The sequence below is a fragment of the Acomys minous genome (genome assembly GCF_964271855.1).
Source record: "Acomys minous genome assembly, chromosome: 11".
NCBI classification, from domain to species: domain Eukaryota; kingdom Metazoa; phylum Chordata; class Mammalia; order Rodentia; family Muridae; genus Acomys; species Acomys minous.
The window spans coordinates 111,461,736-111,489,422 of NC_140492.1; the positions used below are offsets into that span (position 1 = coordinate 111,461,736).

Below are 27,687 nucleotides of genomic sequence, written 5' to 3' on the forward strand. Positions count from 1 at the left end.
TCAAATGATAAAAAATGAGGGAATTCCCCCGTAAATTTGGAAGTCTTTAAGATGCCCTCTAGGAGCCAGGTTTGGTGGTGCACACCTTTAATCCAAGCACTGGGGAGGCAGAGACAGGCAGATTTCTGAGAATTCAAGACCAGACTGGTCTACAACATGAGTCTAGGACAGCCAGGGCTACACAGAGAAACCCTATCTTGAAAACAACAACAACAACAACAAAAGATGCCTCCTAGGATCTCCCTAAGTTGCTGAGGAGCTCTTGGACCTGCAACTGAGTGTAGGAACAGAGACTTCAAGCTGTGAACAAAGAGCACTACTTTCTCTTGTCATCTCCGTGGGACATCTTCCAGGTCCCTCCTTGTCACCTTAGAGACCAATTGTTGCCTCACTGCAAAACTTAGGTGGGCCACCTGTCCTTCCCTGCCTGCCTTGTCCCAGCCATGACCTCAGCGAAGCCCAGCAATGTGGAACGGCACTACAGCTGTCCGTCACTCATGGAGAGCCACACAAAGGCCCCTGTAGTAGTTCAATACGACATCTTCCCAGTGGATGGAATGTGTTCTAGGATGTCTGGGGGGGGGGGGTAAACAATGCCCAAAGATTCTACTGGGTCTCCCTCACATGTTGGCCTTTTATCCTCCTCCATCTAACTTTGTGCAAACGACTCATGTCTTCACGGTGAATCTTGTTGCCCGTCTGGCCACCAGACATACCTGAAAACAAGGGTATGTAACCTGAGCCTCAAATGTAGACACCCCCTGGTTGTCTGCTAGGATAGTAAGACTGAGACCACAATGTAAAACATCATATAGCGAGCTTGGGAACGCTCTTATGTTTATGGACACTGTTGATATTAACAAAGGAAATTATCTGCATCGACAATGGGATGTCAACAAACTGCATTAGCCGACTCTGCATTCCTGTAACAAAATGCTTGGAATACTCCAATTTAAAAACAGAAAAGGTTCCTTTTAGCTCACAGTTTCAGAGGTTTAGGTTGGTTCATACGATCAATTGCCCCGATAGCTGTGGGCCTGTGGTGAGGCAAGTGTACCATGATGGGGAGGGTATTAGGGAACAACATGCTTGCCTCCCAGAGTTGGGAGAAACAAAAAGAAGAAGGAGTAGCTGGATGCTCCAAGTCTCCTTCAAGGGCGTGTCCTCAGTCACCTGACTCAAGGGCGTGTCCTCAGTCACCTGACGTGTACTTGGCCCTGCCTTGTAAAGAGTCCACCGCCTTCCAACGGCACCGCAGACTAGGGACTAAGCCTTTAACACAGTCCTGAGGGGAGACATTCAAGATTCCAATTCTAGCTGGAACTAGAAGATTACTACATATTTGTTTATTCCTGTCTTCTTCCAACGTAGCTTAACTTAAAGTAATATAATCTGCAGGAGCCAGAGAAATGGTCATCTGGTAAAGACGCCTACTGCCAAGCCTGATGACCTGAGTTCAAACCCCAGAACCCACAAGGTGGAAGAAATGAACCAATTCCTGGACGTTGCCCCCCCAATTCATTCATTCATTTCATTCATTTCATTCATTCATTCATTCATTCATTTCATTCATTCATTCTCTCTCTCTCTCTCTCTCTCTCTCTCTCTCTCTCTCTCAAATATTTTAAAAACTAAATCAATTATTATAGTTACGATGAAGGATCAAACTGTGAAATTAGGTCACCATTTACAACAATGTAAATTCCAGAGCCATTTATTCCCTCAGAGCCTATTTTGTCATTTGCAAATTTGGGTTCACATAGCTGTTTACTTTCTGAATGATTGTCAACATCACATGAAAAAAATGTGGACACGGCACCTTGAACAAAGAACAGATCTGCTGGGCATATAACCGTTTTATGTACATACACATACAACATGGCTCGGACTAGAGAATTACAAGCCAGATTCTGGGTTACAAGACCCTCCTTCAAAAAAAATTTATATTTTGATACAGATGATCAACAGTGCTTTCGTAGGCCCACTCAGTAGGTGGTCAAAGCATTTATAGCAAGGCTGACTGCTATTTTAAACAAACTTGGCATGAGTGAAATTTCTAACTTTTCCCACTACAACATAAATAGCACAAATTCTCACAAATAGATCACATCTTTTTTTTTTTTTTTTTTTTTTTTTTTTTTTTTTTGTGGAGACAGATTTCTAGCTGTCTGTGCAGCCCATGGCAGTCCCTCTCAAATCCTTCTGAGAATGTTCTGGCTATTCAAGCCAGATTGTTACTGGGCAGTTGGAGGGGTCAAATTCCCACAGCCAATTTTCTATAAAAATCCCAAGTAATTGAAATGGGTGGAAGGTATCCAGTAAAAGTCAGGATGAATAATTTAGCACAGTAGCTGTCTACAGCCTCTGAGGCAACATATTCAAGGCACTTTATTAGAGGCTGCACTAAGCAGCTCTTGTCTCCCAAGCATCCTGGCTTCAGCCCACCCATCCCATGAGGGATGAGGAAGATGGTGTAATGAATGCCAGAGGGCTGCTGTTAACCCTTCTCTGATACCTGGACAGCCTGTGAACGCCCCACGTCTTTTTTTTTTCTTTTCTTTGTGAATAGTGGGATTGTTTATGATTTATTCCTAATTGATCCTGTGAAGACACATGACAGCTTGCTGATCCTTAATGCAGGATGTTGTGTCCCTTTCCCTGACACTATGGAACTATCCAAGGGTAGCTCCGTATACTCCAGACAGAAGCTAACTGCTATTTTAGACAACTAAGCTCAAATCTCAGCTGAGAATGCCATTCAAAATGCCCCCTGCCCCCTCCGCCACAGCAATGTCACTAGGTCAAAATTTCCACAAGTAAATGCCTGATAGCTCTACTTCGGGCTAGCCAGGTCTCAAGGACACAAACGGTAGAAACCCAACTGCCTAGATTTAAGTAAAGAGACTTCTGTGACTGCATGGTGCTGGAAAGGACACAAAGTCACTCACTGAATGGAATGAAGGTTAGAGTCAAGTTCTCAGGATATGGTGTCTGCAAATCAATGACCAAGGTCGGAGCCTGGGCTTCAGGGTCTCTAGAGAAAGATGGTCAGGAATAAACATCCAATACCAGGAAAGGGAGCTTGGGTCGAATATTGTTATAGCAATCAAATAGAAATAAAAGGGGGGGCGGAGCTTTGGGGAGTTCTGTGGGCTACTCCAATTACCTACACACTGCAATTATTTAATGGGCTCATTAGTGGTGTGTAGACCCTCCAGCCAACTGTTATTATGGACTGAATTGTAGAGCCTCTTTCCAAATTCCAGCGTGGCTGTCTTGGGAGCGAGGGCCTTGGTAAAGGTAATTGTAGCTCGATGAGGTAATAAAAAGAGTGAGGCTCCAATTCGGCATGACTGGATAACAGGGGTACCGTTCTCCGAGCGGGGACCACATGAGGGCACAACAAGGAAGTCAAACCAAACCTGCTGACACCTGGGTCTTGCACCTCTCACTTCCAGAACTGTAAGGGAATAAAATGTCTATTGTGAAAGCCACACAGTTTGTGGTATTTTGTTATGTTTGCCAAAACTGATAACATATTAACCGACTTCTAGCTTTTTTTTTTTAAAGACAGTTTCATTATGTGGCTCTGATGAGCCTAGAGCTCACTCTGTAGCCTTGTCTCCTAGCCTCTTGAGTGCTGGGTCATAGGTGTGCACCGCTGTGCCCAGCCTAGCTCTTCTTTTCCCTCCTTTGCCATCCTCTACCTCAGCGTAGTTTTGGGGGGTTTTGTTGGTGGTGTTGGTTTGCTTGTTTGTTTGTTTAAGAAATAGAAGGGTTCGATTTCAGTTTAAGGAGATATAGCCTATCGTGTTGGGGCAGGGGCGGGGGGAAGACACTGCTGCAGGTATCTCTCCATGGTAGCAGAAGTGTGTAGCTGGGACACTCCACTTCACCCCACTACAGAACAAGAAGCATAAAAATGGGCAGGAAGTGGAGCCAGTTGTGAAATCTCCAGTCTTCCACTCTTCTGGTGAGGCTTCAGCCCCTAATGGGTCCACAACTTTCCAACACAGAGCCACCAGCTGGGGACCAAATTGCTTAATCAAATGAAGCTTAAAGGGGCATCTCACGCTCAGACCACAGCATTTCACCTTTGACGCCCACATGGTGCAACTGCGTTCAGTTCACTCCACACCCCTTAACAGAGTTAAAATTTCCACTGTGTCTTTTGATAAAAATTGCCTCATCACCTAAAAATTCCAATGTGTCCTCTGATACTCAAGGCAACCTCTTAATTGTGAGCCCAGTTTGAGGCGGCATGGTGGCAGGGTACCCCATGGTGGCAGAAGTGTGAACCTGGTATTCCTAGCCTCACATCTTGGCAGAACAAGGAGCAGAGTAACATGTCTGTTGTCGTGTCAGATGTTTGCTGTTTGTTCCCCCAGATCGTCTTTTTGCATTGCTCTGCCTGGGAGGGTGAGCCACAGCAGTGGGCTAGTCCCCTTCCCCCTTCCTTCTGGATAGATTCAGCCAGAGGGACAGAGAAAATGCTTTTATACTCCTGATGAAATTCCCATAAAGCTGACAGAGGCTGCTGGCTGAAGTTCAAGTCTCCATTCTCTCTCTGGGCGGCTTCCTGTGTGTGTGTGAGACTCTATTGGTTGTGGTAACTGTGCCTCTTCTCAAAGCTCTGCGCTAAGTGGTGAGGTCAGCTGTGCCGAGACTAGCCCAACTACATTGCTGGTGTTCTTCTGCCTACACATCAGCCAATAGTTACTCGGCAAATACACCTTGCCAACTCCCCGAATGTCACAACCGCTTCCCTGACCGAAAGTACCCCACCCTATGAGGACAAATGAAGGACAAAATTTCCTTCTCTTCTTTTTTCTTTTTCTTTCTTTTTTTTTTTAAATCTTTTTCTTTTTTTTTTTTTTTCAAGACAGGGTTTGTCTGTGTAGCCTTGGCTGTCCTGGACAAACTTTGTAGACCAGGCTGGCCTCGAACTCACAGTGATCCACCTGCCTCTGCCCCCCAAGTGCTGGGATTAAAGGCGTGCGCCACCACTGCCCGGCTCCTTCTTTTCTATACCCAGAAAAATAGAAGTCACAGTGTGTTGTGCAAAGTCTATTGTACCCCAACACTTAAAGCATGTGTCATGCAACAGTTGGTTTTATTTTAATAGCTAATATTAGAAATCACCTACACAAAGGACAACAATATAGACAATTATATCTCCTTTAGGGTGCCCTTTCATCTCTGCTTCCTCCTCATATATTTTTTTAAAGATTTATTTATTTATTTTATGTATATGAGTACTCTATCTGCATGTACACCTGCAGGCCAGCAGAGAGCATCAGATCACAATCTAGGTGGTCATGAACCATCCTGTGGTTGCTGGGAATTGTAGCAACCTCTGGAAGAGCAGACAGTGCTCTTAACCACTGAGCCATCTCTCCAGGCCCTCCTTGTGTGTTTTTCTTGGAAGGTTTGAAGTCATTCACCATTATTACCCAATTAATTGAAACTTGTCTGGGCCTAAGCACTTTTCACTACCCAAGGTTAGAGCCTGCACCGTGACTGGCAGTGGGCCAGTGTGTTTCAAATTAAGAGATGGTTTGCTCTTTAGACGTTACATTTGATTTAATTATGCTCTGCTTTTAGAGGGGGTTATACAAAACGTTACATCCTTTGATAGCCACATGCAGGTCTTTTTTTGTATTATCTTTAACACACATTCTAAATTATAAGTGAGAGTGTTTCCTCTGACGTATTCCATTCCACAAAGTTTCTGTATGGTGGTATGGATGCATCTTCTGGAGAAGCCGCATAAATTTTAAACATTTGAGGTTCCCACTCCTGTTACAAGTGACCTCACTCTCTTCTCTCACCAAGCTTACCTCACTCTGTGCCAGAGGGAAACTGCCCACTTATGTGGTGTCTACTAGCACCAACTGCTGTGCATCATCTTATTTCAGCCTCTCGAGAAGCAGCAGTTCTAATGATCTCATTTGAGTAGCCAGAGAAAGGAGCCGGGGAAGTGCAGCTTGACATACCCAGTAAGTGGTGAAGAAGGTCGGAAAGATGATTCCAAAGATAACAGCCCAGCCAACTGTCCTCTGCTGCCGCCTGCCACGCTGGACCGCACTTCTCTCATCACTGTCTTCACCTGGATCCAGATGCTAACCCTGAAGAGATACTCATGATGCTCCACTTCCCCGAATGAGGTCTCTCCTCTGCCATTTTCCCCAAAGTGGACTCTACCCAACTGTGGGTCACAGCTGTTAACAGGAAAACCAGGAATATGAACAAAAGTCTTGAGTTTCCCTGTGGGGTGTCCTGGGCTAGTTTGTGGTGTACTTTTGTCTCCTAGAATAGAAACTTCTGAGAGAGGGAACCCCTATTTTCTTTGTCCTTGAGACCTCCTGCTCTCAGAATCTTTGTGGGTATGGGCGGAGGGCACATCTTCAGGAAGCCAGTGAGTGGCTGGAAGAATAACAGGACCGGAATCATGACCAGCTTAGCCTGGGAAGACGCTCACTGCACTTAGCCCACTTATCCTGGTTGGTTTTGTTTTGGTTTTTGGTTTTTCCGAGACAGGGTTTCTCTGTGTAGCCTTGGTTGTCCTGGACTCACTTTGTAGACCAGCCTGGCCTTGAACTCACAGAGATCCTCCTGCCTCTGCCTCCTGAGTGCTGGGATTAAAGGAGTGCGCCACCACCGCCCGGCTTTATCCTGGTTTTTAAAGAAACGTTTTCTATAGAAAATAACAAAAAGCCTGTTTTGCCTTACTATGTCCCTGAAGAACTGAGTAGAGGAGATGGAAGAGCCACTAGTGATAAATTTGTCTGCACTGGAGACGCAACGCTCATGGAGCTGTTATGGGCTTTAAAGGACAGCCTGTGTCTGCTTCTCGCGTGTCCATGTCTTTCTACAGGCAGCGTATGGGGTAGCTCCTGTTGTATCAGTTTCTGTTGCTGTGATAAGACACCATGACGGAAAATGAATGAATAGAAAAGAACGGTTTCTTTGATGCTTGCCGTCCCAGAGGGTTAGTGTCCGTAATGGCAGGGACAACATGGCAACAGGCAGCAGGCACGGCACCCAGAACTGAAGGCTCACATCTCCAACCACAAACAGGGAGCAAGGAGAGTGAACCAGGAAAGGTTTGAAACCACAAAGCCTGCTCCTAGTGACATACTTCCTCCAGCAAGGCTGCATACCCCTAAAGCCTAGCCAAAGAGGGCCAGTGACTAAGAATACAGGGGGGCATCCCATTCAAACAACCACCACTGGTTACTTTAATGTGGAGGTCCAAGGAGTTATAGAAGAGAAAAGAGCTTTGCTGATAAGACTGGACTCAAGTTAAGGAATTCAGTGCCTGAGTGGAGGTGTGAACTGAGGGACATTGGGTGGAGGTGTGAACTGAGGGACACTGGGTGTAGGTGTGAACTGAGGGACACTGAGTGGAGGTATGAACTGAGGGACATTAGGTGGAGGTGTGAACTGAGGGACACTGAGTGGAGGTGTGAACTGAGGGACACTGGGTGGAGGTGTGAACTGAGGGATACTGAGTGGAGGTGTGAACTGAGGGACACTGGGTGGAGGTGTGAACTGAGGGACACTGAGTGGAGGTGTGAACTGAGGGACATTAGGTGGAGGTGTGAACTGAGGGACACTGGGTGGAGGTGTGAACTGAGGGACACTGAGTGGAGGTGTGAACTGAGGGACACTGGCTGGAGGTGTGAACTGAGGGACACTGAGTGGAGGTGTGAACTGAGGGACACTGGCTGGAGGTGTGAACTGAGGGACACTGGCTGGAGGTGTGAACTGAGGGACATTGGGTGACAGTGTCAGAGTCTAGAAAACATAACTTTATGCTTCTTCCTATCACTGTCTCCACTGTCAGTGTTTGCCCCTGGGAAAAACAGCTGTAACAGGCCACCTTTGCTATGGCTTCCATTACACTGAAGAATGAAGAGGGACCTACACTTCTTAAAGCTTTGAAATTAATTGGACTCGCCAGTAGAAGCCCATACTTAAAAACCCCAGCTCCTTTCCATAATGTAGGTATGACCTACAGAAAGGGTAAAGACCTTTGCCAAGTTATTCACCAACAAGAAATTGATTTAGAATACACAAAGAACTCAAAAGGCCAAACACCAAAAGAACAAGTAATCCAATCAATAAATGGCCACATGAGTTGGATTGTTCTCAAAATGGCTACAAATGGTCAATTAGCACATGAAGAAAGTCAAACTCATATAATCTCAGAGCTTAGGACAGGAAGATCCTGAGTTCAAGCCCAGTTGGGTCTACATAACAGGACCCTTACCAACATCACAAAAATAAATAAATAAATGCATAAAATAATAATAAACAAAAGCCTCATGAAAATTCAAGATCCTTAGTCATCAGAGAAATACAAATCAAAACTCTACTGAGTCTCATCTCACTCTAATCAGAGTGGCACTATTTTTTTTTTTTTTTGGAGTGGCACTATCTTAAAGCCAACAACAGATGGCAGTTACTGCAGAAAATTACAACTGGTCAAAGTATAGAGAATATATGTCTGTGGCACACTCAGCCACAAACAGGACACCTATATATCCCTTCCACTGGGGAGGCCAAGGCATTAGATTTAGGGCTACCCAGAGGATGCTCAAACAGTAGGAGAAAGGCATCACAAACCAACGGGGAGAAGAGAAGCAGGCTGAGACAGATAGGCTTCTCAGCACCCAGAAAGCAAGGAAAGGGCATGGTACCAATATCAAGTAGGAGAAGGCAGAAGAAAGGCCTGAGCTAGAGGAGCCAGATATGTACCGAATGGTTCCAAACCATTCCTCTAATTCATTCTGGATTGGAGTGTGGCCTGGATATCAACCATGACGGCTGCTACCTCAACCAAAACGCAGTCTTGTTGTTTTCAAAAGAAAAAGACAATGTAGACGTATGTGTAGCTAATAAGGTAGCTGATGAAGTGCTGATATCAGTCTAGCAAGGGATTAATTGTCTTCAGCTGCTGTTTTCCCATTACCCAATCTAAAATTTAGAATGCTAATGCGCCTCAAAGGTTGCGTTCTTCTATGAGTAGACGAAGAGCTCTCCATTAAGCATTTCTAATTAATATACTCTGACAATATACCAGAGCAGCAATGTTTTACAAATGATTCCTATGCACGCTTGAAAACATGGCAAGGAAATAGACAGACCATCTGAAGCTCTGTTCTTGGCCAAGGACGTAAGCAATATTTGTAAATCACATTCCATCTGCCCCATGGAGTGTCCAACAGAACAAACTGGGACCCACCCCCAGGTCCCACCAAGTCACCTGCTCAGGCTTTTGATGACTGTCCCCAGAGCAATAAAGCGACATATTCCGGCTTGCTAAGGTATCCCGTGTTTTGCTAAACCACACAGTACTGTTCTCACTCTAGGTGAAAGCTCTTGAGAAGTTTATACAAAGGGGTGGTACACACTATGTCACTGTAAGGCGGCAATGTTTTAAAATATGAACTGGTGCTTTCTGTTTCTATTTTCAGTTTATTGGGAGTAGCCAAACCCTCGACACTTAAGTGGGGCAAACAGAGTGGATCCGAGATTCTTCATCTTTCAGAAATGAGCATCATCATAAAGATGGTAGAAAATATCCTTAAGAGGAGATGGCAAGTACTTCGATACGGGAAGAGAGATGTGTCCCAGGTGACCAGAGAACCAAGAGAGAAAGAACGTCTGTGAACAGGTGTGTGGCAGTCCTCACCCCGAGATGTCCTGTCCACTACAATAGTTGCTGTTAAACTTCAAATTAATCAAGTGCAATTAAGAATTCAATTCCTAGTCAGGCACTGTGGTACATGCCTTTAATGCCCCACACTTGCCAGGTGAACCTCTGTGAGGCAGGCGAGATCTACACAGGGAGTTACAGGCTAGCCTGGTCTACATAGTGTGGCCCTGTCTGTCCCAAAAGAAAAACAAAGTTAAATTCCTCCTTGGTACTAGCCACAGTTCAAGCACTCGATAGCCATGTATGACTACTGGTTGCCATTTTGGGTAAGGTCTGCTACGACATGTTATCATAATGACATAAGTTCTGACAGACTGAGTTCAATGGACTGTGGAAAGAGTTCACAGGCTGTTAGCTACAGGGAAGTGGGCTCCTCCCAACTTCCCTCAAGGATGGGGAAATAACGGCTGAGCTGCCCGGCACATAAGGTGCATGGGCTTGGACCACTAGCAAGTGCTTTAACAGAAAATAATACAGACCCACAGTTGGTGACTAGAGTGGTCTCCCTTAAAAGCCATAGGGCTCAATAAAACTCAAGGGCCATTATAAAAGCAGGAGAAGAGAAAGAAGACACCAATGACTGGGTCTAAATTCTCTATTAGCCTAGGTAGAGTGACGTTCAGATTAACTTGATAAAGAAATGCCATTAATTTTGAATAAAGGAAACTAAGATTAATATCTGCTACATTCATATGCAAGTGCACACGCGCACACACACACACACACACACACACACGTGTGCTTTATTCATATGCAAGTGCACTCGCGTGCACACACACACATGTGCTACATTCATATGCAAGTGCACGCGCGTGCTACATTTATAAACAAGCACATTGCTCACATGTATCAGCCATTCTTCGTTCTTTGGTGAGTTCACTTGAACACCAATTTCATAACAAGCGATGGGAATTTAAACAGTAGAGACTATTTCCACATTCTAGCGAGCACTGGCAGTTCACAAACAGGTCACAGCTCTTTAAAAGCCACGGCTCCCCGCTGAGGACACAGCTCAGTGGTTGGATGCTTACTCAGCACGCATGAGGCTCTAGGCTCAATGTCCAGCACGTGAAAGAAAGAAAGTTGCAGGGGAAGGGAGCAAAGAAAACATAGCTCAAAATAGGAAGACAGTTTTCTGATGACGGTACACAGGACAAATGAGCAGGTGATGAAGTGTTCACGCCCATTAGCCACGGGAGGGAGGGGGTTTGAACCCAGGCATTGCACGCATCTTTAGACAGGCTGGAACAGAGACAGCAGCAGAGCCCCAGGGCTGGTGGGAATACCAAGAAGGAAAGCTCTCATCCGTCACTGAGAGGGACATGAAGTAGCGCTGCCCTGGAAAATAGTGCTGCAACTTATTAAAATACACGGACTTAAAAAGACACACTAGGCCAGTCAGATGGCTCAGTAGGTAAAGGAGACTTACTACCAAGCCTGACCACCTGAGTTCAGTCCTCAGGCCCCACATGGTAGAAGGAGCAGGCTCTGACTCTTACAAGTTGTCCTGTCCTCTGATTCCCCACACAACCAACCAATCACTGTTGATTTTTTATTTTATTTTATTTTATTTCATTTTATTTTATTTTCCCAGAGCTGAGGACCGAACCCAGGGCCTTGCGCTTGCTAGGCAACCGCTCTACCACTGAGCTAAATCCCCATCCCCCACTGTTGTTTTTTAAATTATCAGTACTATCAGTATGCCCCGCTAGCAAAATCAATCAAGACATAGACACTTGTCATATCTTAAAACAGCCTGAGTCAACCTGGGGCAGGGCAGACATTAATCTCCTAAACTACTTCCTATAGTGATCCCTGCTCCAATCCCATCTGGCTCTAATAATTTCTATCAAGCTACCTCCATCCATAATCCCAAATACTTGCTAATGTTCTTCATCTGACCCGAACCTTCCGTCCACACCGGCCACGTGCTTCTCCTCCATCTAATCCATGGTGGCCTTCCTTCTCCTCTCTCTCCTCGGATCTTTCTTCTTTCTCCCTCCTTCTTCCCAGGATCCCCTCTGTCTCTCTAAGCCTGGGAACCTTAGCAACACCTATCTCAGCTGCCCTGCCCAGGTGGGATGACTTTTTATTAATTAGCATCAAATACATCAGACCATCCCCCAACAAATCACTCAATAGACAAACAAGAAATGTAATTCTTAAAAAGGCACAAAATAGGGTACATACACAGTATGATATAGAAATTGTGCCCTTACCTATTTATCCCAGAAAAATGAAAACCTGTGTTCTTAAAATAAATAAATAAATAAATAAATAAATAAAACCTGTGCTTGAAGCTCATAGCTGCTTTGATTGCAAAAGCTGGAAACTGTAAAAGCTGAGCCTGCTGCCCTTCAGCAGGCAAATAGTTAAACATGCCCTGGAATCCACACAGGAACGGAAACATGCAACAGCTTGGCTGCTTGTTCAGGGAGCCAGGCTGCCTGCACCTACTCTACTGACGTAGGGTGGTCTCCCACATGAAGGTTAGCTCAGATGTCCTTGCCTGGTGATGCCTCCTTCTGTCAGGAAGGAACACGAAAGTTTATTGGTCACATACTGATGTTCTCAGCAGACAGCTGGGCAGGCGACTTAAGCAAACCCCAAAGTGGCTTGAGGGTCAGGAAAAGGAAACAGCTTGGGGTTATTTTTATTGTGTAAGGGGCTGGGGGGCGGGGGCGGGGCTCTTGGGGTTGAGGAAGGAGAACCTAGACTTCCTTATCAGCTTCCCCAGAGAAGGACAAAGGGCAAAGAGCAGAGAGTGAGACTGCAAAGCTCTCAACAAAAGCCAGATAATAGAGCTAGACTCTGTTATGTCTAGTGAGTGCAGGGCCATATCTCAGAGGGAGAAGCTGTGTGCATCCGTTTATGGGACATTTTGCAAGGACAAGGTTTTAGAAATGGCAGACACATTTGCTAGCAGTTGCTATAAGGCAGGGATGGCCTGGGAGAGCAGTGGAGGAGGCGGGGGCGGGGGGTGGTGTGCTCATGAATGGGCAAGTTTGTGACAGTCCTTGCACTGCTAGAGCTGTAAGCATCCTGAGTGTGAAAAGATGCACAGACCTCTACAGTGACAAACGTGTATGAACACACGCATGCACAGCTGTACAGTTCAAGTGGGAAACCTGAAGAAGATGCATGGATGGCAACAGTGTCTTGCTTATAACTTACATATAGTTTTGGTGGAAACTTGGTAAAGGCCTGTAAGTGATGGGCATGGTGATGCACACCTGCAATCCCAGCTACGCAGGGGGCTAAGGTTGGCAGATGGCAAATTCAGTGCCACTCTGGGTAACTTAGGTGACTCTGCATCAAAACAAAATTTACTAAAAGGACTGTGGGTACAGATCTGTGGAGAGCACTTGCCTTTTTTTTTTTTAAGTCAATGCCACGATATTCCATTGCATGAACATTCCACATTTTATTTATCAGTTCATGTGTTAGAGCACAGGGGTTTCTGCCTTTGAACTACCCTGCCTAATGAGGCTGCTTTGAACATTGGTGCACAGATTCCTGTTTGAATCCCTGCTTTTCATCTTTTGGTTATGTTCCTGGAAATGCAATGGCTGGAGCCTAATGTGGTTTCTTGAGAGAATATCTGCGTCTGTATAGAAACTTCACCTGTCGATAATAAAACTGATGGCCTATAGCTTAGGCAGGAACTAGGAGGTGGGACATCTGGCAGGCAGAAAGAATTCTGGGACAGAGCCTGGTGCATGGGATTCAGTCGGCCAGATGTGAGGAGGATGGACGCATGGCACCTGAGTTCAGGTAACCAGCCACGTAGATTGTAGATCAGTATAATGGGTTATTTTAAGTTATGAGCTAGTCAGAGAAGAGCCTAGCTATGTGGCCTAGGTATTTGTGAATAATATTTAATGAGTCTCATGAGTTGTTAATCTGGGATCTTGGGGATGGGAGGTAAAACCACAACGGGGATTCTGAGTTTGAGAAAGTACCACACTGTCAGTATGGTACGGTTGTGTGTGGGGGGTGGGGTGGGGCTGTTCATTAACCATCTACTTTTATTTTTAGGTGGGTTTGTAGGTGGATGTGTGTGAGAGAATATGCACTCATGAGTGCTGGTGTCCTTGGAGGACAGAGGCATTGGATCCCCTGGGGCTGGCTTTACTTGCAGTGTGGGCAGGTGTGGTGGTTTGACTGAGGGTGCTCTGTCTCACAGGCTCATAGGTTAGAATACTTGGTCACCTGGAGTGGCACTATTTGAAAGGGTTAGGGGGTGTGGCCTTGCTAGAGGAAGTGTGTTACTGGGGGTGCTCTTTGGATTTCCAAAAAGTCCCTTCCAAGCCAAGAGTTTCTCTCTTTCTGCTGCCTATGGGTCCGGCTGTAGAGCTCTCAGCCCCTTCTCCAGCACCATGTCGGCCTGCCTGCCGCCATGCTCTCCACCAGCATGACTAGGAACTAAACCTCTGGAACTGTAAGCCAGCCCCAATTTAATGTTTTCCTGTAAAAGAGTTGCCATGGTCACCGTGTCTCCCCACAGCAATATAACCCTGACAAACACAACTGGGAACTGAATTCAGGTCCTCAGGAAAAACAGTAAGTGTTCTTAACCTCTGAGCCAGCTCTCCAGCTATGCACAGTTCTTTTATAAGGTGTTTGCTCCGTTGGAATGGGACATTCATGACAAGAGGCCACATCTGTCTTTTCTGTCCCTAAATCCCCAGCACTTAAAACAACACTGGGGCCGGGCGTGGTGACGCATACCTTTAATCCCAGCACTCGGGAGGCAGAGGCAGGCAGATCACTGTGAGTTCGAGGCCAGCCTGGTCTACAGAGTGAGTCCAGGACAGCCAAGGCTAAACAGAGAAACCCTGTCTTGAAAAACCCAAAAAACCAAAACAAAACCAATAACAACATTGGGTACCAAATAAAAACTCAAAAAGGTGAATAAACAAAGTAGGTCTTCAAGCATGTTAATGTTCCTTCCTTTTTACATTTTGTCTTCTTAAAATAGACTGAGTTCCCAGGGGGCAGACAAAGGTCTCATTCCTCTGTGTAAACCTAGCATTTGGCACATTCAGAGTATTCAGTTCTTGAGCTGGAGAAGCTCCCCACCCTCTGTTGTTTGGTTTCTTGGGATTCTGATACTTTAATAACCAAAGGAAAACACTCAGTGAAACCCACGGGACAGTTAGAATTCTTCCTGGGCCTCTTTGTCACTTTTCCTATTGGTTTTGGGTGTCTAGAATCTTCTAGAACCAACACTGAAAGAAGGATACTCAGCTAGAAAACCTGTTAAATTACGCAGTCTGCCTTTGGGAGTTGAAATATGCTGTCTGGGTTGACTGAAGAAAAAAAAAATCCCATCAGTACCTTGAGTTCAGATAAATTATAAATTCTCATATCTCAGGTCTACTTAAAATTTCAGATCGCTAATCCTTAGGTTAGAATGTGATATTTTTAAATGATCCCCAAATTTCACAGGGTCTAATGATTGTGATTAATTCACCTCATAATAACGTTTCCCACCCTAGTTAGTATGTGATAAATTACATACACTTTACCTATCGATTACGTGCAGTAGTAATTGGCTGCTGAGTAAAAATGGAAAACAGATAAAGCGTGCCCAGTGATACCCGACACAATTTCCGTGAATTTTCTCCCTACTAGTTTCCTTTAACAAGCCGGAAAACATTTTCTTAAAATACGATTTCAGCTAGCAAGGTTTGAGGCAAGGCCAATGAGAAGACTCTCCTAAAAGAGAGGCAATGATCAGACCTGCTAGGCCACATACAGAGTGACACCTGTCACTCACTTTCCTAGCATCCTTCACCATCCTCCAGCCATTCCTTCACAAAGGACTGCCAGCCTCTACACAACTCCTGCTCTGTATTCTTCTACCTGTGAACTCTCCAGACAGGCAGCCTTGGCTCTTCAATGCTGATTATGGAACCCAATCTCTCCTCAATTCTCCATCTTCCTGCATTCAGACACGTTCGAAGACGTCCCCGCTGCCAGGACGATGCCTTACATGAGAGCCGTCCCTGTAGAGCAGTGGATTGTGCAAGGACTTTCCTCACTCAGGAAATCCCATCTGACACTATGGTGTGACAAGGCTGTGTGAGAGTTCTGCCTATCAAAGGGAAACTCTGGTTTCGGAAATTTCGCAAACAGATCAACAGAGAGAATAGAAAAGTGTGGGAAACTCCAGATGTGCCTTTAAACCACGCCCCCAAATCACCAAATCTTCAGTTTACAATGTTAATTTTTTTTTCATTTACAAATAGCTTGCAATTTTTCTTAGTCACATGGTATTCTTACTACCTCATGGGATAGATTCTGGATAAGTAATGAAGAAAGAGGCAGGCCAACACAATCAGTGTGGAGGGGTGCAGTAGAGCACGTGACGAGAGGGAAGAGGAGCCAAAGGGAGAGAAGGAAGCCAGCTGAGGAGGAACTTGGACTGCCATCCCTTCTCCCAGACTAAGATGAGTGTACCCCAACCCACCCCGATCTTTTTATATTGCTGCTGTTTACCAGCTGTCCTGGAACAAAGGCCAGGCCTCTCCTGTGTGGGCTGGGCTACTCTGTGTGCCAGGACCCAAGTAGTTTCTAATCTGAAGACTGGGACAGAAACACCTCCTGGGATGTCATAAAGCCGTCCTCATGGCCTCTCACAGCTAGAGTCTGGCAGATATTCAGGCCCAAAGTTAAACTGTGATGGGCATCAGAAGGCTTGGTACATCCGGGCTGCCTAACTCATATGTGCTGAGTGGGTATATGCCTAGAGACGTAAGTAAATGGCTAGATGAATGCATGAACGAATGGGAAAATGGATAGACAGACAGACGGAAGAAGTGTATCTGGAAGCTTGGTGTGCTGGTAACTGTTTAATATGCAGGTCTTCAAAATCAAGTCCTTATTTGCAATGGTTGTTGTCGATACCATTTCCACGGTATGCATAGTCCCACCACGGTCAGTTTCAAGCTATTACCGGATACAGAAGTGAGATGAGGTGCTGAAGCACACCAGCAGAGAGACTGGATGGGTGGACGAACAGATGATGTGTTAATTGCCTTTCTATTGCTGTGATCATGATCAAATCTGACATATGGAAGAAAGAGTTTATTTTGGCTTAAGGTTTAAAAGAAATAGGAGGACAGTACAGCAGCAGGGGCGGGAAGCTGTGTGTGAGAGAGAACTGGAAAGAAAACAAAGCTACTGTCAAAGCTCACACCCAGTGGCATTCTTCATCCAGCAAGGCCACACTTCCTAAGCCTTCCTAAGTAGTGTCACCAGCGGGGGACCAAATGTCCAAATATCTGAGTCTATGGGGGACATTATTCATTCAGGCCACCATGGATGGATGGATGGATGCATGGATGGGTGGATGGATGCATGCATGGGTGGATGGATGGATGGATACATGCATGCATGGATGGGTGGATGGATGGGTGGATACATGCATGCATGGATGGGTGGATGGATGGATGGGTGGATGGATGCATGCATGGGTGGATGGACTGGATGGATGCATGCATGCATGGATGGGTGGATGGATGGGTGGGTGGATGGATGGATGGATGGATGGATGGATGGATGGGTGGATGGATGGATACATGCATGCATGGATGGGTGGATGGATGGATGGGTGGATGAATGGATGGATACATGTGTGCATGGATGGGTGGATGGATGGGTGGATGCATGGATGCATGGGTGGATGGATGGATGGATGGATGGATACATGCATGCATGGATAGGTGGATGCATGGATAGGTGGATGGATGGATGGATGGATGCATGCATGCATGGGTGGGTGGATGGATGGATGGATGGATGCATGCATGCATGCATGCATGGATGCATGCATGGATGGATGGGTGGGTGGATGGATGGATACATGCATGCATGGATGGATGGGTGGATGGATGCATGGATGGATGGGTAGATGCATGGATGGATGCATGGATGGATGGATGGGTGGATTAATGGATGGATGGGTGGGTGGATGGATGGATTTACTCACCTGCATCTAGTCTAAGAACCTCATGGTCACTGGTCCTAGCAACGCAATAATACCATAGTACGTACTGCCCAGAAACTAATAGATAGGAGTTTGGAGAGAGGGCACTTCACTCCTTCATTCTTAAATCACGTCACTGATAAGTTGAACAGGTTCCCACTGAGTAAAGAAACTGTTCACTGTTCACTGTCTTCAAGTGGGTGCCTAGCAATCAAATCAGCTAAACAGGCCAACCCTGCACCAAATGGACTATCAGTTTCCCCCATTTTCTTCCTCTTCCAGGTCCCTTTTCTCTCTGAGGGTTGCTCTTTTTTCCTGCCCTAAGGCTACTTTGGCCCTCAACAAAAATGTCACCACTAAACCAGCTCATGGTGCAATGCAATATGTGCATGCCTCTGCGTGGTATGTGCACATGAGTACAGATGCCTGCAGACCAGAGGCACCAGGTCCTCTAGAGCTGGAGCTATAGACAGTTGTGAGCTGCCCAGTGTGAATGCTGGGAAGGTAACTCAGGTCCTCTGCATGAGCACTAAGCACATTTAACTGCTGATGCATCTCTCCGGTCCCATGCTACCAGTATAAAGTAAGACTGCATCATAAGAGAAGCCTTAGGGAGAGCAAATGATTTTTAATCTTCTTTTTCAGAGATATTTGAACTTAGTGGGGTGGGGCAGACCAAGGTAAGATTCCGCAGTGGCTGGCTCCCATCACAGCGCTGTTGGCATCTCTGTGCTGTGAGAAGGGCCTTCTTTCTAGCTGGTGGTTTCCACTCAATCTGACTGTAGAGCCAGCCTAGTACCAGGAAAAGATGCCAAAGGCAGGAAGGGGAGGGAGGCTTAGACCTGCACCATTCTGGAGATGACCATCATGCCCACTTGATCTCTCCAATGGGATCCTTGCTGGAGTGGTGGATGGGTGGAAGGGCAGAAACAATTCATGAGAATCAGACCATCTGGTGCAGCATTTTGGTTGTTCTGGGGTTTGGTTTTGCCTTGGTGAGACAGAGTCTCTTGCATCATAGACTGGCCTCAGACTTGCTAAGTAGCCCAACTACTGATCCCTCTTACTACACATCCTCAGTTCTCGGGCTATAGGCAAGAATATGCCATACCTAGTTTGAGAACCACTAGAAATCAAAATCAGAGCTAGGCAAGCTCTCTATGAACTGAGCAATAGCCCACAGTCCTGAAATCTATTGTATTTTGTGAAGTCAAAACCAAAGATGATAAAAATCCACTTCAGAGGGGGGAGAAATGCCCATGACTGTGCGTAACTACATTCTTCAGAATTAATGCTGTCACAGTTCTTTCGCCATCTGCTCTTCTTCGAAGGTTATTTGATTGTGTCCCAGCACTTCTCCTCACATTCAGTAACTGTGCTTTATTTTCATAATTCTGTTCCCTGACCAGGGCAGGGTGGGTAAAGTCCCGTCTCAGAACAGAGAACAATTCCTTCTAGACAGACGCAAGTACTGGGGCACTTCCTGTCTCCTCACCCACTGCCAATCCCAGCCTGAGGAAGGAGTGCCAGCCCCTCATGCCAGTGGCCAGCCAGGCAGTCTCTTGCTGCCTGCTCCATGAGCCAACAGTTTTTTGCTTGCTTCAAGCTGCCTCATAGGATTTGTTATTGAATTTGCTGTGATCTCAGTACCATGTGCTGCCAACAAATATGAGACAGGGATAAATATTTCACTGGCATAAAGTTGGCTCGTAGCTTGGTCTACATTATTACACTTCAGCCAGAGCTTTTACTAGGATTGTTTAGTCCCCGAAGGTAGCTAATTTGCCAAGTTGAAGAACTGACCCACTTATCCTCAGGGCTTATGAAGCTGTAACTCTTGGAGACACCCTTGAGTACCCAACTGGGCTCTATCCCAAGAAAAACCTTGACTACAGAGAAGCCCAGGAAGTCTGGCCAGTCTGCCTGTGAATCTCTTCTGCATTTCAGGCTTTTATCTCCAATTATCAAAACAAGACAGAGCTCTGCTTGTCTCTTGGATGCTGTTATAGGTCTTGAAACAGTAATGCTTGATGTATGTGATTTAAAGCAACAGAGAGAGTGGTAAATGTGATCTTATACCAGGTAGGAGTGAAAAGTGGAGTATTGGAAACTCTATGACATAGAATGGAGCCAAGATGTTAATCAATGGCTTAGGTACATCTGTATTTTTAAAAACTACCAGGGAAGGACCCACATATGTTATCCTTGTCCCAATTACTATCTTCCTCTATTGGAATTACTCAACTATAACTTAGGCGGGAATAGAATTTCCAAACATAAGGAGAATTACAGTAAAAGAGAGCCCAAGACCATTTCCACATTCAGAGATTACTTGAAAGAACCCACAGGGCTTGGCAAAGAATTGTATTCTAAGCTAAATAGTTTAAATTAAGACTAACCGTGGTTGGTTTCTATGTTTTAAAAAAAAAAAATCCAAGTTCCAGAAAAATCCCTAAATCCAAGTTACAAGCGGATGCTTTAAAGCTTTAACTGTGGCTCCTCTCCACTCCAGCCCCCCGGGATCAGCGAAGGGGGACCCCTCCTGTGGGACAGACAGAACCAAGTACTGATAGTGTAAAGCAAATTATAATTCCAGGAATTAAGACTCCTCCCCAAGCAGATCTCAGGTTGAATTGTTAACTGTTCACATATTAACTTGGTCAACTTTTACAGTCTGAGCTTTGCACTCACCATTTTGGTCATTTTATCAATGAAAGTGGCTCCAGGCCCACAGTTGGCCAAAGACAACCGAGGACCAGGACCCTCTCTCTCTGTACATTCAGGGAAAATGTGTGTACGCGACAGAGAAGCTTGTTCACTGACTGAGTGGAAGGAGTTGATTTGTCCCCTCCAGGTGAATGTGTCTCTGTCTTCTCTCTTCCTGCTGAGGACAGTCCAGCCAGGTGAAGGCAGCCCAGATGGGATGAGGGAAGGAGGAGACAGGTTCATTCTTTAGTTCTGGAGGATCCAACAGGATCACAGAGGAAGACTCTCAGCTGCTTTAGTCACCAGCGTTGTCCATCTTCTAGCTAGAGCTGACACAGCCAAGTCACGTTTGGGCATTAACAGACAGAATCCATGGAGACGTATTGCTGCTATCTCGTTGCCTTTCTTAGCATACACACAGAAGAAGCCAACCAGAAAAGACAAGGTTACTGGACCTCAGAAGAACATGGTGGTCACTGTGATTTGCCTTAGGAACTGCAGAAAGCCTGTCTGTGGGGCTTCTGGGGGGGGGATTCATCTTGGGGTGCTGCCTTAGTTTAGTGGGGGAATCCACTGAATAGGCGTGTTTTGCTTCTCTGAGAAAAGTGGGAAGAGCAATGCGTTCCATTAGAAAGGGTGACCTGGGGACAAAGGGACTGTGTTTTTAAGCTCAAAGCTGCTAGGCCCTCTAGAGAGCTAGGCTTAAAGTGTCTGTGTCTATTGCTCTGATAAGACACCATGATGAAGGCAACCTGCAGAAGCAGCATTTAGTTGCTTACAATTTCAGCGGGTGATTAATATTGTCAACACGGTAGGAAGCATGGTAGAAAGTAGCTGACATGGGTGCTGGAGCAGTATCTGAGAGAGAGAGACAGAGAGAGAGAGAGAGAGAGAGAGAGAGAGAGAGAGAGAGAGAGAGAGAGAGAGAGAGAGAGAGAGAGAAACTGGGCCTAGCATAAGCTTTTAAAACTTCAATGCCCACCCCATGTGACATATGCCTTCAATAAGGTTACACCTCTAATCCTTCCCCAACAGGCCACCAACTAGACACTGAATATTAAAATATATGCGCCTATGGGGACCCTTCTTATTCAAACCTCCCTGTTCCACTCCCTGCTCCCCACAGGCTTACAGCCACATCACAGTACAAAATGCATTAACAGTCCAACTTCAAAAGTCCCCATAGGCTTTCCCAGTCTCAACACTGTTTCAAAGTCCAAAGTCTCTTCCGAAACTCAAGGCAATCTATTAATCCTCCGTAAAAACCAAAAGGTAGATCACATTCCACATTCAGTGACTCAGACTGTGCATTACCCATTCCAAGAGAGAGGAAATGGGGCACAGTGAGGAAATTCCAAATTCTGTATCTCAGTGCTTGGCGATAGAGGGTTTATCAGACGGCTCTGCACGCCTCCCACTCCTTCCAGCTCCTTTGTGGGCTGGTTCACCCTGTTTGCATGAATCCCAAGGCTCTGGCATCTCCAACATCTTGGGGTTCCAATGCAAGCCAGGCTTCCCATCCCCAGCTCCATGCAGTGGCTTTTCCAGGCCATCCTATCAGGCAGCCTCTCCCTTGCCACAGGACTGGCCTTAGCCTTCTCTGTAACAGCAGAGGACGTTTCCGCAACCCCTCACTTCCTCTGTATTCTGTGATGAAGCTGATGGTTTCTTTTGTTGAATGAGCTTTTCTTTTCACAGGTTGGAAGGTTAGCTGGGAGGAGGTCTTACCCTAAAGGCACACTTCTCTTTATTCCATTTAAGGGAACTAAATTCCTTAAATTCTTATTTAAGTAATAAGAAAATTCCTTACATTCTCTTCTTTTTAAGCACAAGACTTGGCTCCAACATTACATTCCCCGATGTTCTTTTTCTCCTCAAATTGTATGTTTTGTATTTATTTTTGCCCAACTTGCTTCTCTCCCTGTAGATCTGCCTCAGAATGATCATTAATAACCGCACAGCACAGTCAAAAAATACTAAGTTGCCTTAAAAATCTCCTCTGTCAACGAAGTTAATCCAAAACTCTTCAATTTAGCTTCTGACAGATTATGTGGACAAGGGCAGAAAGCAGCCATATTATTGGCCAAAATTATCACAAGAATGATCTCTACCCCAGATGCTTTGTTCTTCCTCAGAAACTGCTTGGGCAGCGCCTCCATAGCCCACTTGATCTCAGCACTGTCTCCCATGCTCCAACTAGAATGGCCCTGATAAGCCCCCCTTACATCATTCAACCACTTTCCCAATCCAAAGTCCACATTCCATCAACAGGCAGCATTCGTACGCCTGTCACAGCCACACCCAGGTACCTACCTCTGCCTTAGTTACTGTTGTATTCTTGGGAAGAGATACCATGGCTAAGGCAGGCATGGCGCGGAAACGGTAGCCAAGAGAGAGCTTCCATCGCCGCTCAGGTGCTGAAGGTTGACGATGATGAACTCTGACTCCACAACAGCCTTCATGGCCTGAGCAGTTCAAAGAGTCGCACTTCAAAATAAAAGAGGCATTAGCTGAGCAAGCGAGTCTTCAGGTGAAGCAGGCTGCGGCGGTTTGAGTGACAATGGCTCCCATGGTCTCATGCACTTGACAGTTTGGTTCCCAGTTGGCAGACTGCTTGAGAAGGATTAGGAGGCGTGGCCTTGTTGGAGGAGGTGACTGCTCTTCAAGGGCTCCCCATAGTATTCATTCTGTTTTCCCTGTAAGTACCTACAGCCCTGCTACAGGTACCGCTAAGGAGAAGGCATCATTCTGGAAGGGAAAGTACCAAGAGTCATGGTGGGCAGTGGGAGAGGGAACCCGCTTAGAGGAATGTCCTTGGCCAAAGGGTAAAATGTAGCTTCCGGGGAGGAAGTGGGAGATGGATCACCTTCAAGTGAAACTATTTAGTCATTTCTTTCAGAGTCTCACATAGCAGAAGCTGGCCTCAAATTCGCTAAGTAAGCAAGGATGACCTTGAACTTAATTCACCAGCGTCTGTCTCTAGAGTGTCTGGATTAAAGGCGTGTACCCTCATACTCAGTTCATGAGGTGCTATGGATTGAACCCAGGACTGCACGCCTGCTAGGCACGTGCTCCACCAATGAGCTACATGCTTAGCCCTCTTTGCTCCTGTTAAACTAGAGTTTCAACTATCTATTAGGTAGGATCGATGTCTGTATGCTCTTACAGATTTCAAATTATAGTGGCATAAAGACAACGGAGATTTACTTATTTTTCTTAGGAGGCATAACCAGTCCACAGGTGGTGTAGTTTGCCCTAGGGCAATGATTCCCTACTATGCTCAAGTACACCACAGGATACCATAGTAACTGCTAAATACTGGAGACATTTGAAGAGAACACTCAATACTTGACATTTGCCAGATGCTTAAGGGACTACTCACTTTAGGCAGCTTGGGGTTTAAGCTTTAGACTTTCAGGATCTTCTTTTCCATGGTACTTCATGCATGTGCAGAGCACAGTTTGATGGATATCCTGACAAGATGAGAGCAAACAAAAATAAGTGTTGTGCAGGGTGAACCTATGGCCTCAGAAGTTGTACAGTACTCAACAAGTGCACATACCCTACTCATACGTGATTTGGTTTTTAAAGAGTGAACATGAGTGTTTTTTTTTCTTTCAATTTATTTGTTTTAGTTTTCCAATAGTTTTGAAATAATTAGTATATTTTTTTTAAAAAACATGTTTGGACACAACTACTTAAAAAACAGAAGTTTTATGCTTTTCCTTTTGGCCTGGAGGCAATGAGGAAAAAGTCTCATTATAGATACTGCGCTGTGAAAGAGGAACATATGAAACAACTGAGAACTTCTGCCGCTGGGCACTGGCACCAGAGCCAAGGTTTTCTTGATCTTGCTGCCCAGCTTCATAGGGAACTGCTTTCTTGCAAACCCACCCCCTCTTTCCATGAAAAGAGACAGGATATGGGGAACCTCCCCCCTTTTACAGATACAACCTAGAAGATGGAGTCATCCCATCTGTTCACAATCCATTGGCCAGAACGTTGCCAGATGGCCACGCATAACTACAGGGGAGCCTCGGGAGTTCAAATTGTGTCCTCAATGGCCACACGCCCAGAAAATTCTTGAGGGAATTTATGAGTGTGCACAAATGGAAGAGGGGATATGGGGTCAACTTTAGCCCTCCCACAGGCCGTATGAAAAGCAAGCAATGGCTCCCGCTGCTCACGTTCATTTGGTATCGTGGTCCAGCATCCAGGGAGCCCTGCTTGAGCCGAAGAGCAGCAGCAGTCTGGGAGAGCAGGTGGGAGCAGGGGCGTTGGCAAGCGCATCAGGGAGGATGCAGGGACACGGGACCATACAACAGTGGAATGTGAAGGGTTTTATTTATTTCTTGCTGTTTTGTACATGTTGACAGTTCTCAGCCTGTGGAAGATAAAAATATTAATTTACCCTTGGATCATAGCCTTTTGTTCTGGTTAAATGCTATTCTCTATTCCAGTAGAACAAAATAACACAGTAATAATAATAATAATAATAATAATAATAATAATAATAATAATAATACATTGCCTCCCTTCAACTTGGCTATGACTTATTTGTTTATACTCTGCTGACTTGTCTACTTAACCACATATTTATATGCCAATTTTTTTTTTTTAGTGTAAAGATTCAATATTGTTGGACAATATTTGCCTTCTATTACTGTGACGAGGCACCATGGTCAGGCAACTCTTAGAAAGGAAAGCGTGGGCTGGCTCACAGTTCAGAGGTGTAGTCCATTCTCATCATGGCGGGAAGCATGGCGGCGTGCAGGCAGCCATCGTGCTGGAGAGGATCTGTGACCTCAGACACGTGCTGAGGTTACACAGGTAGCAGGAAGGAGACTGAGCCGCTAGGCCTGGGTTTAGCTTCTGAGCTCCCAAAGCCCACACTTCCTCCAACAAAGCCACACCTACTTCAGCAAGGCCATACCTCCTAACAGTGCCACTCCCTGTGAACCTATGATGGCCATATTCATTCAAACTACCACAATAGCCAAACAAAAGAGAAGGACAGGAAATGTAAGGCTTTTCAATTCAGAGCACTCTGGGAGTCAAAACTGAAGAGACCCTTGGCTTACCCACTTCACCAGAAGCTGCGCACCCAAGGGGGCATTCTATCCACCTAGGAGGGTTCAGCTCTGCTCTCTGAGCATTACAGTAAGGGAAGGTGCAAGATTTGAAATGTGCCACTAACCTTACAGAAAGTTCAGCTCTTCCCTCAGCAAGTGTCCTTTCCTCTACTGTCTGTGACAGTCTGGCCTTGCTCCTCTAGATCACATTATCTCTACTGCCTTTACTTACCTGGCCTCAGGGCTGGCTTCCCAAAGAGATGATAAGGACAAACTATGCCCCTAGGACCGCCTCCATCCCTTACTTCCCCAGGGCATGATCTCATGTGTACTTTTTCCATATTTGGTGGTAAAGAATTTAGTTGATGCATACAGGACATTACAACGTAAGAGACACATTTCAAGCCTGGCGTTGTATTTGGTCACTGCCAGAGAGCATTAGAGAGGAAAACCAAATTTAGATAATGTACACCCCAGTTCCTCATCCTGCTCCCTGTCTTGAGGGCTGGTTCCCATTTTTCTCCCAGACAGGGAACATCAGACAAGTCACCGCTTCAGAAGACTCATCTTTTTCCTACAGGCTTAGACCTGCCTTGGGCGGTAAGCACCTGTCTGTACGCCTCAGGGGCGGGCTGATTGTACAAAAGGAGCATCCAGCCCAGCAGGTGCTCAGCTAGAAGCTTCCGTGTGGTTTCTCTGTCTGCGTTCCTGCTTCAGCCTCCACTTTGCCACATGAGTCACTCCGTCTCCTTTTCCCTACCAAGTCCACACAAGTCAGACAAGACGGTGTCAGCTTCAAGGCACCTAATTCCTGGAAAATCCTTGTTTTTCTGTCCAAGTACTCAAAGGCCAGGGGAGCAGGCCAATTGGGTAGTGTTCAACATGCCCTATCAACCCAGAGGTCTCCTGATATACTAGCGACCTGCTCAGCCATCCCAAGCAGAGGTAGGGAGTTCGTCAGACGTGTAAATCACAATAGTGTATTTTTGTCTTTCTTTTTATAGTTTATCCACTGAGCAAAGGACAAAGGACTCAGGCACGTGGTCTAAGGTTATGTGTCGACCAAAACAATTCAGTGCAGAGAAACACCAAAGCATCCCACTGGGCTACCCAGGATAGGCCTTCAAACACTCACTGGCTTTGGTCTTCTTCCAAGACCACCCATCAGTGTGAGACCAGGGTCTTCGTCTCCATCCTCCCAGTGGTTAGTGCAGGAACAGGCAAACGCCTCCCAGTTTGAAAGAAGAGAAACACCTTGGCAAAATGCCACACTCTAACAACACTGCTACCCTTGGTTCACAAGGAGGGGAGCCTCTCTACTGTTGTTTTTAGTTCTGAGTTCACAACCGTCCCATGTCTTTGGCGAACAGAAATCTGGCCTGTCACCAATCTTGTCAAACATAGCCTCGGACACCGGCAGCCATGCCCCAGTCACAGGAAAGCCTCATTAAAGTGTTTTCACCTTGCATCAGATTATGTTTTAGTTGAGGTGCCCTCCCTATTCATCCCCATAAACATGTTAGATTTAGGGCTCCTCTTGACCCAGGATAAACCTGAACAGTTCATGGAAGTTCTCTAAAAATGATGGCCCCAGGAGCCCAGAACCACTGTGATCATGATAATGAACCAGGGCCTTGCTTCCCATCGATGATGAATTAGCAGCAGCAGGTCGTGGGGGTAGCAAGATGGCAGCCTGCAGCACCCAGCAAGGACCAAAGACCTGAAACTTGACCTTTGACCCTTGAAGAGAGCTCTCTGGAGTCTCCATGTCAGAGGATCCATATGGAAGGAACACGATTGTGGGCCTTTCTAATCCCAGCTCCTCAGCTTTCAAGCAGCATATTCTAAGACCAAAGGAAACACATTCCTTACATACCTGACTGAGTTCATAGGGTCTACAGTTCTGTATAATTTATTTTATTTAGCTGACAAATGCCAGGACATTAAGTAATATTTTGATTCCCATTTTATACCCTAGAAAAATTATGCTCTGGTATCAAGATTTGTGCAATGCTGCCCCGGCAAAGCAAGCCCTGGCCTCAGATTTGCTAACCCAAAAGCCGGTGCGCCCTTCTTGCGCCATGGCTATTTGTGGCTTGTTGTTGTTATTTTTGTTTGGTTTGGTTTTTGTGAGACAGGATTTCTCTGCATAGACCTGGCTGGCCTAGAACTCTGTAGACCTGGCTGGTCTC

The 27,687-nt window shown here is 45.8% G+C and overlaps 1 long non-coding RNA gene across 2 annotated transcripts; it reads right to left on the reverse strand.

Moving 5' to 3' along the window:
- Positions 1 to 18,310: 18,310 nt before the first annotated feature.
- LOC311609082 lies at positions 18,311 to 25,977 on the reverse strand. 2 transcript variants are annotated; one of them, XR_014783260.1, is made up of 3 exons: positions 25,728 to 25,977; positions 23,806 to 23,896; positions 18,311 to 23,171 (listed from the first exon to the last, which is right to left on the reverse strand). It is a non-coding gene; the product is annotated as an uncharacterized lncRNA (long non-coding RNA). The 2 variants fall into 2 exon arrangements; XR_014783261.1 differs by having other exon boundaries at positions 25,145 to 25,977.
- Between the last annotated feature and the right edge of the window lie 1,710 nt (positions 25,978 to 27,687).